The following is a 17,281-nucleotide window of genomic DNA, read 5'->3' as shown; positions in this document are numbered from 1 at the left end:
TGAAAGGTTCAGAATTGAAAGGACTGTTGAGTGATGGTGGAAACTACAGAAGGTGGGGCCTATTTTGGGGAAGTAGATCACTAGGGGCACACACTGGAGGAGTATATCTTGTCCCTGGTCCTTTTCTTGTTTTCTCCCTTTGCTTCACAGTCAGCATGAAGGGGGCAGCTCTGCTGCACCATGCTCTTGGTCATGATGCTCTGCCTCACACAGGTCCAGAAACATGGAGCTGAATGACTATGAATCAAACCTCCAAAACCATGAACCAAAATAAGTCTTTTCTTCATCAATATGTTTTTTTCAAGATTTTGTCACAGTGACTAAAAGCTGATTAACATAATTTTAAAAATATATTAAATAGGGGCTCTCGAACAAAATCCATATCTTTGCTATTGTCAATCCACTGCATCTGGAGAGATGACAGTGTGTGAACAGGAAAAAAAATTGATCTGGGCATAATGGTACACATCTATAATTCCAGTTTCTTAGAAGGTTGAGGCAGGAGGATTACAAATTCAAGGCCAGTTTTGGCAACTTAGTGAGTCCCTGTCTCAAAACAAAAAATAAATACTTGGGTTCAATCCCAAGTACCTAGCATGTATTAGGCTCTGGGCCCTGGGTTCAGTACTAAGTACTGCAATAAATAAATAAATAAATAAATTTTAAAGAAATGGATAATGAGCAAGCAAAAAGGTACCAAAGTATAGATAGATAGTTGGAAAATACCACACATACTTGAAACTCATGGTGCTGGCATTTTCTTTGTCTAACGTTACTATGCAATTATCTTATTATTAAATGAAAAAAAGCCAACTCATTCAGTTAATGTTTATGACTGTCCATTACATGTCAAACACTATGCCAGTCATTAGGGGGACAACTGTGAATAAGATCTGAGTTCAAGAATCAGGAAGCCGAGTGAGGGCAAGGCATAACATGGATATAGAAGATGGTAAGAGTTGTGCATGGAGTACATACTTCTGGACTGATATAACGTGTGGATTATAACCCTGGCTGTCTATTAGAATCACTCAGGGATCTTTTGAAAATGACAGGGCTTATATATGTGTAGAGCCCAGAAATCAGTACTAAATAATAGAACAAAACAACCTCCATTTGCAATAACACATGACAAAGATGATCAAGAGACCTATTCCTATGGTACCTTAAGAACAGTAAGAGAAGCCCACTTTGGCACTCAACACACATCATTTCATTCAGTCCTCACAATAGTCCTGAACATTAAGTACAAGTTCTGTCTCACATATGAGGAAATGGGCTCACAGGCATAGACTGATTTGCCCAGGGTCACAAGCTGGGATTCAAGGCCAGGATTTCTGAGTCCATAGGTCTCCTTCCAGTTTCCTGGGGTTGGGGGTGGAAGAAGGAGGGAGGGAGGTATGAGTTAACCATCCTATTTAGCTATAGCATGCATATTTCTTCCAGATAGATGTTTGTTACTGTTTAGGCCAGTAGCAGTATAGTCAAATGACTTTTTTGAAGCGGTCAAAATGCACTTTATTGTGCCCTCTGAATTCAGTAGGGGGATGGAGAGACTGTAGGCAGTTATACCTGACAAGGTCTTACATGTTTTTAATGACAAGTAGTGAAAGAAGTGGGGGATTGGTAGACACAAGAGGCTTTTGGAAGAAGAATTAACAATGTTTAGAATGGGTGAGGAGAAAGGAGTTGAAGGTGACTGAAGTAGGCTGGTGTGGGTGATAGAATGGTGGTGCCATTGGCCAATGGAGGGCAGATTGTCAAGGAAGAGGACAACCATGCTGAATATTGAGTGCTTGTGTAGGGGACAACAAGTATGGATGAGTGTGTGAGGGATGCAGAAGAGACAGGGCACTACTGGCATCAGCATACAGGGACAGCAAAAGTAGTGGGGATGGATGAAACAGACCAAGAGAGAGTTAACAGGAAGGGGACTGAGCACGGACAAGGGTCATCTGTTTTTAATTTGTTTACTTTACAATATCCAGAACTATCTAAAAGTATACTTTAGTGGTCTTCAACTTTTCTCATGCTTGAGAAATACATTTTGCAAAGAATCAGGACTGGATATGTACTTCAGTGTCTAAGTTTCCTCTTTTTGTGTAACATGTTCACATCTTTATACCCTTTATCCAGCTTCACTCAAATGTTTACATCTTATATAACCATGGAACACTGGTCAAAACTCAGATATTAATTATTATGTTTATTATATTTACACTTCATTCAGATTTCATCAGTTGTTTCACTAATGCCCTATCTCTGTTTCAGGATTCAGTCTGGAATATAACAGAACATTTAGATATTATTGTTTTATTGCTGTTGTTGTTGAATGTATTAAAGCATTTGCAAGGCAACTTGAGACTCAAAACATATGTGCAGAAATGGAAACCGAGGACAGTCTTTCAGAGGGACTCTGAGGGTAGCAGTATACAATGTTCTAGTATGGGGGACAGGGTGATTGGGAGTACATGAATGTGAGGAATAATCTTTTTGAAAGGTAATTGATAATGAAAATCCTTAGGTAGAGTAAAATGAAAGTGATGTGGTAGCATACTAAGAAACAGCAACAGTGTGATTCAAATAAGTGGCTGAACTGTCATTCAAGATTAGCTCCTACCTCTTCTTTTGGTTTTCAGGAAGACAAGTCAGCTGGACAGAGTCAGAAGGGAGATGACTAAAATAATCTATAGCAAGCAGAAATGGAGGGCAGCGTATCTGTTAGGTTTTGCTACTTAAAATTTTCTCTACTCTAAAATCTCTACAAATTTCTAAAATGTCTATATCTTGTATGTAGAATACAAGAATTATTTGCAAATTTACAAACCAAATCCTACTGGCATGCCCTTTATGCTCTAGATAACTAGGGTACTAAGTTATCCAATCAAACAAATACTTACTGAGTGCCTAAATAAGCCAGGCCTGTGTCAGGCACTGGAGATGGATTCTTCAATGCACATAACTGATGAGCAAAAAAGAGACTTTCCAGTGTCTTCTTTCTGGGTCCTTCTTACTTCCAAACATTGTTCATTATTGTTTTCACAATAACTAACTCACTTTGAACATGGCCATCTCTAATACTCCTTCAACACTATTTGTACAGGTGAAGTTCGCTATATATTTATTTAATGTTGCTAAGTGTGTAACTATATCTCATGTATGTTTATTTTCCCTTTCCCTTTCCAAGAGCTCTCCAAGAACACTTTGTCTACTGTCTCCCTTTATCACTCTTCAATGTCTAGTACCATAATTTATATGAGGTTGATCATGATAAACACAAAGAATTGGAAAATGTAATATGTGCAGAGAAGATAAAGGAACCAAGCTTATTGTGTCTGGAGAAGATGTTGTGTCCAAAAGATTTAGTGACAACCATTAAAAAACAGACTTTTAAGACAGATAATGCCAATCAGCTCTTCTCCCTGGAGGAAGGAAGTTGTGGCATAAAAGCACTGAAGTCAAATGGAAGAATAAATTTTCCTGAGAGGGACAACTGGGAGGTATTAAACTGTGTCTCTTGTAGTGATGCTTTTTAATGTAAATAAAAGGATAAAAGAGTTTTCTGTACCTATTTAGAGGTAGGGTCATGCTCTTCTGTCAGAGGAGGTTACAGTTTCTAAGGCAGGGCCAAATAAGGGCTCACTGCCCCTTGTTCCTCTTGTCCCTGAGGCAGACTGAATTTGTAATATATTCTCTGAATATCTTCTTCAGACAGGCCAACCACAGGGGTAGGCAGGGCAAACAGGGACATAAAAATCAAATTCAGGAAAAGGTTGACCATGGCAACTTCCCTTTTTGGTGACCCAGGGCTCTTCCCTGCTGTGAATTAAATTCTACAAGTTGGCCCATCAGACAGGAACCCTTGGTGAAATGGACTAAACAAGCTGGGATTCCCTAGGGCCTCTTCTTCAGAACTCTGATTAGTAGAAGGGGTTGTGAGAAACCTGAAGGCTCAGGCCTGTTCAGGTAGAATTAAGCTGCCGGAGGCAGATCTGACAAGAGAAATATGGGGCTCCCAAGGGACATAGTCACTTCAGGGACCCTGCTGGGGAGCAACCATTCATGTCTGGGATGCAAAGCTTGGTGTTCCCTTAAGATAGTCATGTCTGCAATATGATTGATGTATGTACATTCCATGTATGTATTATATATCAAAATGCATTCTACTGTCATGTATGACTAAAAAAAATAAATAAAAATTTTAAAAAAAGATAGTCATGTCTGCATTAAATTTACTATTAGTGTATTCAGTAAAGAATGGGTGATTACTTTTATTCTCAGAAAACACTTGTGATCAGTTTATCTTCCATGAATGTAATGCAATATCTGTGACTTCTCACTGTGGTTAAGAATTTAAAATAAGAACCTAAAACCAGCACATATTTCATTGCAATAAATAGATGCTGCATTCATGGCATGTGCCAGGCAATGCGCTGGGCCCTCACGGACTTAGGAAAGACATAGTTTTAACATACAGACATCTATGTAGCATGAGGGAAGCTGGCGGGACACCTGATTGGGAAAGGCCTCTGAGAACTAAGAAGCTGAAGTTGATGGGAATAAGTAGGATACATTCTAGGTGGAGGGAGCAGCAGGGATAGGAGCTCAGAGGCCAGGATGAGTACAATGCTTGGGACTTGTGTCCTAGGGACAAGAAAGAGCTATATGTGTGTGCCTATTTGAGAAGGCACACTGCAGGAGGTGAGCTTAGAAAATTAGGTTGTAGCAAGCCATGAGGGGTCTCCAATGCCATGCACCAAGATTCCACCCCCCAAAAGATGAGGTACACCCAAGTGTCTCAAGCAGGAGAATGTGTAGTTAGCTTGTGACTAGAAGGATAGAGGGTACAGAAGAGAGTGAATAGAAGATCTCTTGGTTGGAGGGATACATGAGAAATGATAAAGGCCTGAACAGAATTAAAATAGTTGCCCCAGGGTTGGAGAGACAGGCCTACCATCAGAGAGATTTCCATAGCTGAATCTGCAGATCATGTTGACTAATAGAAAGTAAAAGCCAGGAAGAAGCCTGGGGTATTCACAGTGGTCTAGGTAGGTCAAGTGTGAAAAGGCCATTTTGTATGCTGGCATAGGAATAACGAAGAGGAGCCATCTTGTTGGGAAAAGGGTAGCTCAGTTGTTGGGAGAGTAGACTGGAATTGTCTGTAAAATGTCCAAGTGGAGTCACCTGAGTTCAGGGAGGAGATTTGTGTGCCCCTAGCCTAGAAGTTCTAGGAGAAGCCAAGAGACTAAGGGAGAGGCCAGGATGGCACACTGGGAAATGAGAAGACTGAACCCTGGCCAAATGGCACCATTTAAAAAGTGATGGAGGAAGAAGACTGGAAAGTGTAGGTTGACAGTGAAAAGAAAAAGCAGAAGAGCTGCATCATGGAAGCCATGGAAGAAGAGAATTTCAAGAAGGAAGGGGGTCAATGGCATTCAAGGCAACTGGGAGGTCAAATAACACAAGGAAATCTCTCATGACGCCTGGAAAGTGCTGCAAGATTTGGAAAGGAGGAATTCATCAATAATCTCAGACAGCAGTTTCAGAGCAGGAGGAGGGAAGCCAGACTGCAGAGGGGTAGGAATTGTGGATCATTCTTTTAAGAAGTCAGCTTTAAAGGAAAGGAGAGAAATTGGGCCATCACTAAAGAAAGATGTAGGATTAAGAAAATGTTTCTTTTTTTAAAGATGGGAGAGACTTGGGCATATTTATATTCCAGAATAAAGAAGCTAGCACAGAAGTGAACCTGAAGACAGAGGTAGGAGAAACTGACAGAGGCTGGCCCTGGAAAGGCCTACAGGAAATGGAATGCAGACCCAGCTGGAAGCTCCTTCAAATACATGTTTGCAAACGTGTGTGCACACACACACATACACACACAGTATTTTCTTAATTGAAATGCCTCAAATTTTGGTAAAATGTTGTATAATTACTAATTTCTCCAAAGTAACCCCCAAACTTCAACATATTAGGACCCAGAAGCTGCAAACTCACTGAAGGTTATCTGACTTAGCCATCCTTTGGTAAATAGGATCCTTGCTGCAAAAGGTCACTGTCTTTTGTTTTCTGATGAGGTTGCTGTGTTTAGGGCTTTCTATGCATTAAGTGACCTTGCTGAACCACAATCCTATTAATCATCAGATCTGGCAGCATTTCTACAGCGGACCAACCATGTACACAGCCCCGCTCATGCTGGTGCAAGTTCATCTGGGCAGCCCTGACACCCAAGCCAAAGGACAAAAGAGATAAGGAGGGGTCAACTCCACACTTCTCTCATCCATCAAAGGAGATCACATCACTGGCAGGTGGCATTATCAAGTCTCCTGGTACCAAAGAACACTGAAGAAAACTGCTACAGGATCATGAAAATCAACTAACAAAATCATTTTCAATGCCAATATTTTCTATTTTTATCATGTTTAGAATGGCCTGACATACTGGGAAAGTAACTTATGCCTTGTTTATAGATTGGTCTAATGAGAAAGATGAGAAAAGATGAAAATTAAAAAGGAAAAGGGTCATATATGATTCAGAGTCCTATAGTAGCTAGTACTTGGGGTTAAACATTCAGAGATAATTGCCTATGAAATAAAAGGCAGTAGTCTTAACAAAAAAGGTAAAGGGATCTCATTCCATTTTGTTCTATGTATTAAGTCAAATAAATCAAGACTCATTTAATGTGACCACTTTCTGAAGACTTTGACCCCATTCCCACCAGCCCCTGATGGTCATGAGAAAAAAGGGATGGGGTCAGGCTCTGAAGAATGTATGTAGATTATTTGCAAGATTCTGTTAGTTTTAATAATACACATCACTGTTTTCCTGAAGCTCAGTTCTTTCAGATGTAAAACTGATACTTAAAGACCCAATGATAAAGTGGAAAAAAAAATTTTTGTAATGAAAATATTTCAGCTTAGACAGGCTTTAAAGAACAGGCTCACAAAACACACACACACACACACACACACACAATCAAACAATAAATAACATAATACCCAATGCAAACCTCCAGGATTTGATTCTAAATGATAAGGGTCTAAAACAAGAATATGGATATACAGATGGAGGTGCATAAGGAATAATTTTAAAAAGAAAACCATTTATTCACATAGTATTACTGTGTTTTTTAAAGAATATGTGCTCCAGAGCAGGTAATTTGTATGGAGTTGAAAGTGTCACAGTCTCTCGCCTTTCGAGGGCACACATACCCCCACCAAAATCAGCAAAAAGCACTATGGAGCATCCCCAGGGAGATGCAATTTTGTGTTCTTGATAGGAGCTGCAAACTCTCCCTGAAATAGTTACATTAGGCTGGATGTGGATAGGACTCATATGTCCAGCCATGCTCTGAGCTAATGGAAAACAATTTTAAATCAAAGGCAGATATTTCGATAGCAACTCACGTGGAAGAAACAAGCTTCAATCATTTCTCTAGATACCTCATTTTGCTAATCTCATTGGTTAGAAAAGTGGTGAGATTGCACCAGATATTATATCTTGGCAGTAGTTATAGGAAATAAGGGTCTCTTAACTGCTTATTCAGAAATTGTGCTTAAGTTTCTTAGCAATAATCTAAAGCCTAGAGTAGAAATACTTGGGAAGTAATTTTGGTAATGATAATTCTGGAGTCTGATTATAAAAATGACAACTTATATCCTAGCTGTCATATATCCTAGCTCAAATTCTTAAATATTTTTTTTAACAATAGCAGGAACCTAATACTTTTCCTATGATGAGATTTTTCTTGTCTCAGAAAATGAGTTTAAATAATTTACGTGTATTTCTTTTAATCTTGGAATAAGACAAAACCACTTCCTAAGTTTTTTGAAGAATTTCACAGTAAAAAGCTATGTATGTTTATAGCTTAGTAAAATTAACATATATAATTTCTTCAGATTTCCTTCTTCAGAGTTTATTAATCTGTTTAGCACTGAATGGCACTCTTTTGTGAACAGCCAGTAGCTCCCTGCATGTGTATGTATGTGTGTGTATGTGTGTGTAACACTGGCCAAATAAGACCTCTGAAGAAAGTAAAGGAAGGGGAGGAGCTGTCAGGAGATGAGGAAGATAGATGATTTGAAAACCATGCTGCTAGAGGTCATCCCAGAGAAAATAAATTTTTTGAAGTAGAATGAGAAGAACAGTTACTTTAGAAAACATAAAAAATTACATCCTATATTTTAGTAGTTTCTGAGTCCTGATAGATTCATGCAGTTGATTTGGTAAGGCTCCTGCCCCAACTATAGCTAATGACTTTTCAAATTGACTAACTTGAAAACTAGTCATAGAAGCCTGGCTAACCTTAAATCTCCCAGAGAACATAAAGAGTTGTATTCATTTTCTGAGCTTAGAGGTGTTATGCATACACTTGAAGTGTTAATCATTACTAGTCTTTAATGAAAATAATTCAGCAAAAAAAGAAAAAAAATGATTGCCAAAATGGGTTTTTCTTCTAAAATTCAATATTAAGCCGACTTTGAACATTTTGATTTCAGATTTGGGTTATAAGATATTCCATATATGTGGTTCAGAGACATAAAAAGTTTAATCTATGTAGATTTTGTTTTAAGAATTACCACCCTAAATTGGGCATGGTGGTGCATATCTATAATCCCAGCAATTTGGGAGGCCGAGGCAGGAGGATTGCAAATTCAAGGCAGCCTCAGCTACTTAGCGAGTCCCTAGGCAACTTGTTTCAAAATAAAAAATAAAAAGGACTGGGGGGCCAGGGTTGTGGTTCAGTGGTAGAGCGCTTGCCTAGCATGCGTGAGGCACTGGGTTCAATCCCTGGCACCACATAAAAATAAAAACAAATAAAATAAAGGTATTGTGCCCACCTACAACTAAAAAATATATATATTAAAAAAAAGGACTGGGATGTAGCTCAGTAGTAACATGCCTCTGGGTTCAATCGTCAGTACAAAAAAAAATTACTGCCAAGTTCTTCATAAATTAGTCTACTAAATTAAGCATATTTGGTTCACAACAGCATGCAATATTTTCTATCAGATAATTCTTCCACCTAATGTATCTAACTTTTGGGGAACAGTGAAAGGAGGAGATGTTAACATGAAAAAATTCTGCCAGCTCATTTATTATTATATCACTTATGCAATCTTTTGTTGAGTATGCTGAATAAAAAGCTTCATTTACTCCAAAGATCTGTGATAGGTAGGTATGCTCACACATCAAAACACCATTTTCACTTGGTGATTCATGATGCTGTGGACAAATATTTACTGATATAAAAAGATGTTCACAATATACTAAATAAAATGATTAGTTTCAAAATTGTAGGTACAGTGTGAAACCATTTTAATGGGTAGAAAGCATTTGCAGAGAAAAAGGTCTGGAAGATGTACCAGAGTGAAAGGATAATGGATAGCTATCTTATTTGTATTTTCTATGATGAACAGTATCTTCTGCAATAAGAAAACAAAAATCAGTTTCACCAAATTGTGTGGGCAGAACCTTGATAACAGTATTTCGTTTATTTGATCAATTTATTTGACAGATATTTATTAGCCCCCACTCCATGTCAGGTACTGCTCTCGGCCCTGGGGACACAGCAGTGAGTAACACAGAAAAAGAGCCATGACCTGTGCGACTCACATCGAGTGGGGAGAGCAAACCAAAGCATCCACATCTATACACGATGGCCAAGAAAGGGAGACAGGCAAAATGAAATACTATGTTATATGGTGATAAGCAAGGAAACCAGACAGGTGCAGGGAACAATTTAAAATAGAGTGGTCAAGGATGCTTCTTTCAAGTGATGGTTGCCTAAAGATCTAAAGGAGTTAAGGAAGCAAACTCTGCAGTTTTCTGAAGAAAGAAAAACAAGTATAAAAACCCAAGCAGAAGCCTTTTTTGGTTGTGCCCAGGACCAACAAAAAAAGGCTGGTGTGACTGGGACAGAAGGAATAAGGGGGAAGTTGTGGGAGGTGAGGCAAAGAAGTAAAGGGGAATGAGGCTCTGTATGGCCTTAGCTTTTAAGTGGAGTGAGAGGTGAAGCTATCAGAGAGTTTGGACCAGAAGTGACAACATCTAATGTACACATGAACTCTAGCTATAGACTTAAGAACAGATGGAGCGGGTGGGGCAGGGATACCAGTTGCTACAATAATCCAAGAGAAAAATGATGGTGGCTTAGATCCAAGTGTTAGTAAGTGGAAGTAGTAACGAGGTTTTGTATCTAAAACTCACAGGGTTCCTGGCAAGGAAGGTGTTTAGCCTGAATAAGTAAATCAATGGAAGTGCCATTAGGTGAGGTGGGAAAGGCTGCAGAGGCAGGACAGTTTGGGAGTGGGTCAGGGATATTATGAGGAGCTCAGTTTTGGATTATTAAGATGTTATTACACATCCAAAGAACATTTTAACCTTTGGACCTAGCCTTACCTCCAGTGAAGTCACTAGAAAGATAGTCTTTCTGGGGTAAAAAGGGAAGGAATAGGAAAAGAGTCCTGGTAAATTGAATGACTTTTATGGGGACTGGTCTAACAGCTGAGCAAGTTGCTAAACTTTGCTTGAAGAAAGAAGAAGCAACAAGAATTTGACAGGACACAAACATACACAACACACACACACTTTTTTTCCCCCTGGCATTCATCATAATAAAGTTAATTAAAAATGGTGGTCTTTGTGATAGAAATTGCTCATTGCTTGGTAAAACTAATAATTTGGTGGGAACTCAGGCAGGATATAATCATAGTTTGAAAGAAAATGTGAGACAGGAAAAGGTGGGTTAGGAGGTAGAAGAGTCACTTTTAGTATTTGTTATGGTTTGGATGTGAAGAGTCCCCCAAAAGCTAAGATGTGAAACAATGCAAGAAGGCTTAGAGGAGAAATGATTGGGTTATGAGTTTTAACCCCAATCAGTGAATTAATCCCCTGATGGATTAACTGAATGGTAACTGAAGGCAGGCAAGGTATGGCTGGAGAAGGTGGTCATTGGGGGTGTGTGGCTTTGGGTATATATTTTATATCCGGTGAGTGGAGTGTGTGTGTGTGTGTGTGTGTGTGTGTATGTGTCTTTCTCTCTCTGCTTTCTGATCATCATGTGAACCACTTCCCTCCACCACACTCTTCCACCATCATGTTCAGCCTCACCTTGAGCCCCAAGGCATGGAGCCAGCTGTCTACAGACTGAGACCTCTAAAACCATGAGCTCCCAAATAAAATTCTTCCTCTACAATTGTTCTGGTCAGATATTTTAATCACAGAAGCAAAAAAGCTAACTAAACAGTATTCCCTTGAGATTCCCAAGTCAAACTGTTAAGTTGCTTCAAAATGATCTAAGCCAAAGATGAAACTTGACAAACATGTAGAACCAAACATTCCCTAAAACTGACACAATTCTGCTCTAAGAAACTGGGAAAATAAGCTTCATAGTGCCTATTGCCCACAATTAGGGTTGGAGAGTACTATTTTTAAATTTATGTCATAATGGAAACTTTGGATTTACCAGCCACCTCGAGTCTCCAAATCATACTTTTGTTGATAAGGAATGGGAAGTACTCAAGCATCACATAAATTTCCCTGCACTGGATTATTTCAGTACTTAGAAGAGAAAAATATGACTTAAAATGAGGTTTCTGAAAACCTAGTCCAAACAGCTGGTGTCAGTCTAAGTAATGTTTTTAGCAAGCAGTCCAAGTGAAAATGAGGGGGAAAAATCAATTATTTTCCAATCTATTTGTTTTTAAAAAGCTGTTTGATTTCTTAGGCTGTTTGTTTATTTTTCTTGTTTCTTATTTAATATATAAAATGATAGTGAGAAATATATACTATTTGTTTTTATGTTTGTTTTCGCTATAGACATATATACCGCCACCCTATAGATTTTTTGTTTTAAGTTTCATGTCTGGAAAATGAAAAGGCCTGGCAAACATGACCTACAGAAAACGCTGAGCAGGCCTGCCGGTGAGCACGGAGCACCTTGGCAATCCCAGCTTCCTCTCCCTGTCAGCCACCTTCCTGCCATCTTCACACTCTGCTAAATGACCTCAATCAAGGCTTCAGGAGGATAAAAAGTAGTTCTCTTAAGAGTGTGGAGACCTTTGGACATCCTGTCACCAGCAGCAATTCACTGGGGAAACAGCAAACTAAGCCTCAGAAAACCAGGTTCTAGCTGGATTCTGCTGCTCACCAATGTTATCACGCTGGGAAAGTCACACAGCATTTCAGAGTCATGGTTCTTTCTTTTCTTTCTAAACACTCTCTATCTACCTAAAAGGGCTGCTATAAAGAACAAACAGGTTGGGCACAGTGGCACATGTAATCCCAGTAACTTGGGAGGCTGAGGCAGGAGGATTGCAAGTTCAAGGCTAGCCTCAGCTATTTTGCGAGGCCCTAAGCAACTTAGTGAGACCTTGTCTCAAAATAAAAAAAAAAAAAATCAAAAAGGGATGGGAATGTAGCTCAGAAGCAAAGTGGCCCTGGTTTCAATCCCCACTACCAAAACAAACAACACTCCCCCCATACACACACACACACACAAAAAAAAAAAAAAAAATCTGGGAAAATCCCTTTTAATTGATAAAAATCACAATTATCTTACATATAGTAGGCAATTTTACAAACATGAGATGATAAAATTATTAATAAGCCTTTATTGCACAGCTAGCATGTAGAGTCTTCTATTTTTAGGCTATAAGGAAGAATAGGACAATCTTAGTCTTTAAGAACCATCCAGTCCAATCAGCAAGAAAGAATAAACACACAAGTTACTCAGGCACTTAGGTATCAAATGAATGGTCCAGTGGATCATCACTGGAAGAGATCAGAGAAGGTATTAGCTTCTGAGCTAAGGTGGAAAGAGGCAAAACTGGAGCTGGCCTAAAGTAAGAGTGGCCTAGTCAAGTAGAGAGGAGAGGCATGTGCTATGTTAGGAAAAATGTGTCCGTCACTTTGGCTAGGGTAGGTGGCTATAATCCATGTGGAGACTGAGTAAGAGAAGAAGTTGTGTATGTAGGTCAGATAAGATATCCTACATTCTGCAGGTAGCTCAACTACCCACTGTCCAATGAGACCACTTGATGATAGTGTGTATATTAGATGGACTGCAGAGGGGAGTCACGGGAGGTAGGATTCCCAGTTTGGAAATTTTAGCAGTAAGATGCTGAGGATAAGGGCAAAGGGGATGCCAATGGGAAAGAAAAGTAAAGGAAGGACATGACTAGATAGCTCCTAGGAAACCATAAAGCAAAGCTTAGGATAATGTCAAGGTTGAAACTATGAAAAACTAAGAGAATGATGCCATGCTTAACTGAAATGGACCTGACTACAGTAGATATACTTTTCAGAGTAAAACAATGACTTCCCTTTGAAACTTCAGTGGAGACGTCCATTAGACAGCCAGCAAGCGATAACAAGGTAGTGGTGAGCTCCCTCTTTTCACTGTAGATTTATAGAGAGATCCTGACATTCACCCTAAAGATGAATGCAAAGTGTCCAGAGGAAGTGCAGCTTCTTCTGACCCTCATGAAGTGGCCATATTGGCTCATGTAGGGGCTGGAGGAGCATGCAGAAAGGCACTGAGGCACTGGCCATTCCTAGTTGTAGGGAGCAGGAGCAAGACATGAAAGCAATAAGGGCGCAGAGAAGGGGGAGGTGCAGAAAGGCTGGAGGACAAAGAAGGGCAGGAAGAAGAGAGGTCTACGAGGAAGGTGGCCAACAGTGGCCAGAAGGTCAAGGAAAAGAGAGCCTGAGAAAGCCGCAGTGGAAGCAGAGTGCGATCACCATCAGGCTGTAAAGGATCTAGTGAGAAGTGAGTGGGCAAAGAGAAAATGGAGACATCTGAGAGCTTTGGCAAAGGAATGCCCAAAGATATAAGCTTAGATGGCAGTATGAGCAGAAGATGGTGGTTTTTCTAAAGCAGTAGTGTAGGTGAAGAAAACTGGAGAGCAAGCCATTAATTAAATGTGCTAGAAGGAGGGACCCAGTCTCTGAAGGATCTTCTTGTATCACCACTGGAGAATCAGAGTCCACATCTAATGACTCCTGTGAATGCTGCATGCTCTGCACAGGAAGTCATGGCAAAGCCCTGAATTCCAGGTTCTTTGATGCTTCTAGACTCACTTCTTTTTGCTTCTTCCCACCTGCTTACTTATCTCTTGTTTCCTTTGAATTTTGATATGTTTATAATAAAAATCACAGCAGCTGGGCTGGGATTGTGGCTCAGTGATAGAGAGCTTGCCAAGGCACTGGGTTTGATTCTCAGCACCACATATTAATTAATTAACTATGGTCCATCAACAACTAAAATATATGTGTGTGTGTGTGTGTGTGTGTATATATACATATATATATATATATATATATATATATATATATATATATATATATATATATATCACAGCAGCTAATATTTGCTAAGCATGTACTCTGTCCTGGGCACTAACTCTCTTAATCCTCAGGCTTTCCCTATGAGGTGGAATATTATTGCCATCTATAGGCAAGACAACTGGCTCTGAAGGTTATAAGAGATAGAGGAGAGCCCTAAGCTAAGGGACAAGGCTAACTTCAGGGCCTACAATACCAACTACATCCGTTTGTGCCCCCATTTTATTCTTTTTCTCAGTTTGTCCCACTTGGACTTGGTAATCTTTAGCTCTGTGGTGACAAGGAATTGCTATAGGATGTTGCTTCAACTGCCAGTCCCTCAAGTCACTATCCTGCAAATGCAAATGCCTCTGGAGCATGTTGTAACAGCCCAACCAAGCACTAGGACATCCCAGCCCATATTCTAATGCAATTTAAAGATGACCTTGTGTTATTTCTTCGAATCCTAAAAATTTCTTCATGTTTATTTTGTGAAAGAACCACATTTAAGACTTTTGCCCCCCTTTAGATGGACCTCCCATAAGAGCCACGGAACTAATAACTGAAATATCAGTAAACTCTGTTACTCTTACTATTTAATGACATGTATCCAGGGTCAAAACCTCAAATGCCTATGGGCCCAGGCACCACATAAATGAATTAAGTGCACTGGGTTTAAGAAAAAAAGGGCAGCAATGTATTTGCTACACAAGAACAAGGGAAGCCCTGTGACATTGGAGCTTCAGATTTCCCAAGAGGAACCAGAAAGCTTCATTTTGTATGTCCTAAAAACTCCTGATTGTTTAAATGTTGGCAACTATTTCGTCATCTCAAAGCTTGGTGGGTGCTGTTCCTGTAAAGCCTAACAAAATGCAGCTGAGGTGCCTATTTGTGACCTCTGATTTACACATATCCTACTGCTCCTGTGCTCAGCTGAGCACCCTGCAGCTTTCTCAGTGTCCCTCCTAAAGACTTTCCTAATGGCTGCTGCTCCGGATGTGTCCTGACATTGCCAAGCAAGCCACAATTTTCCAGAGTTCCTCATGCACCTTCGCGTGTGGACATGGTAAATAATTCTTCTCATGAGAAGTTAACTAGGCCTTGAACTAATTCAGCAGGGTCGCCATCTGGGAGTCGTCAGACACAGTGAACTGTCAGCACTGTAAACATTTTAGGCTTCAAGGAGGACACTGACTTTTGCAAAACTAATCACCCCTGCCAGTCAAGACTTTCGGTATGGGTTTAAGAACAAGGCGTCCATTTAACAACAATAACAAAAACAGTGAGGATGAAAACGGACAGTCATAATAATGAAAGGCCTAAAAGCAAACTGTGACTTCCCTAATAAGGCGACGACCAAAGTTGGCTCCCTGGCTGTTGAACGCCAATACGATTAATCAGTCTGTTTTCGGTTTTCTCACGACAGCAATATTAACAGTTTGCTTTATGCTGTTTATATGGTGCTGACAGGTCTTCAGCATGTTGGGCCTACTTGCTAGAGATTAATGGCCACTCTTATACTGAGGTAAAATCCAGTCAGGAGAGAATGCCTTTTACAACTAGATAACAACTGTATTCTCTTGCTCCTTGCTCCTAACCCCCAGTGCCCCAGCAACTCTTCCCTCTTCCAATCTCTATCAGGGATATAAAAGTCATGTCTACAAGGTTCCCCTCATTGTTTTAACCATCCCCACTTTAGATGTTGTATCCTCAGGTGAAACAAAAGGAACCTTAAATATTGACGGATAAGTCTGTCATCTCTAAAGGTTATGATTGGCTCATTTTGTTTTTGAAAATTCCATTCCATATATAAGTGAAAGAAATAGGTATGAGGTGTCCTCTAGCAACAGAATTTTAGCATATTACCTCTTCTAATTTACAGCTATTTTTATGGACAAAGAAGGCAGAGTTGATATTAAGTGGAGGCTGCTGCAGGAAGCACAGACACCTCAGAGAACCTCTTAGAGATTATTCCACTAGTCATATTTCAACATGAGTCAAAAAGATTTGAAATAAGACAAGACCAGCCTCCCACAAATCCCTCCCCTGTAAAGGCTGTAACAAATGTTATTGATGACCAGCAGACTCCTCTCTGTCCTCAGTTGCAAAGAAATGGTACCCCAAACATTATTCTAATAGCATCTGAATGGTGGGAATCTAAAAAAAAAAATGAAAAATTTAAGAACTAATGTGTGCCTCCTCTAAGTTTCTAGAGGAATAAACATCTCATTGTTTGCTCTTAGGGAGACTCTGTTAATGAAACAACCACATGGCTAAAGTATGCACTGACTCTTCAGAAACTGCAGTCTTGGGCGCAGCTAGCCTTCCATCCCACTTCCATTGAAACATTCTATTTTATTAAAGATTTTTGTAAGCCAGATATAAGCACAGTTTAAGAAAAGAAAGCAGTATTAACAACAATAATAGTATTTCCTGAGTACTTGCTATGTACAAGAACTACTTTAAACACTTCAATTGTACAAACCCATTTAATTCCCACAACAGAATGCAATATGGCTAATAATTAAATTTTTCTTTAAGTGAAGAATGTTTGAGAGAAAATAACAATATACTAGGCTAGATTTGGGTAGATTTTTAATTCCACGCCTGTACTTTAATAATTTATCTAATGCAAAGACTGGATTGGAGCAAGAAAAATTGATAGACTAGTGAGAAAGATACTGCAATAGTCCTGAGAGCATACAAATTTGAGAGATATCTCAGAAACAGAACTAATTTTTTTTTATTGATCTGATCTGTTTTTTTCTTCCATTTGTTCATTCACTCAACAAGTATTTTTGAGGGTTTTGGATGTGTTGGATGCTCTGCTAAGTGACAAATAGGGGAGTAAGAAAAAGAATCTAAAGATATTTCCTTCCCCCAAATTGTACTATTAGCAATTGCTCAGTGGTCTAAAGTGACACTTAACATTCATCCCTCTCTCCTTCTTCACTGCCTC

General features: G+C 39.5%; 1 protein-coding gene across 2 annotated transcripts in view; it reads right to left on the bottom strand.

The window, feature by feature from the left end:
• The window catches only part of Plekhm3 (pleckstrin homology domain containing M3), a 175,608-nt gene that overhangs the window by 74,196 nt on the left and 84,131 nt on the right, over positions 1-17,281 (bottom strand). The gene's annotated exons all lie outside the window — the stretch shown is intronic.

This window comes from Marmota flaviventris, chromosome 11 (assembly GCF_047511675.1).
Source record: "Marmota flaviventris isolate mMarFla1 chromosome 11, mMarFla1.hap1, whole genome shotgun sequence".
Lineage (NCBI taxonomy): Eukaryota > Metazoa > Chordata > Mammalia > Rodentia > Sciuridae > Marmota > Marmota flaviventris.
The sequence above is the reverse complement of the archived record's forward strand: the minus strand, read 5'-3'. Positions and strand labels throughout refer to the sequence as shown.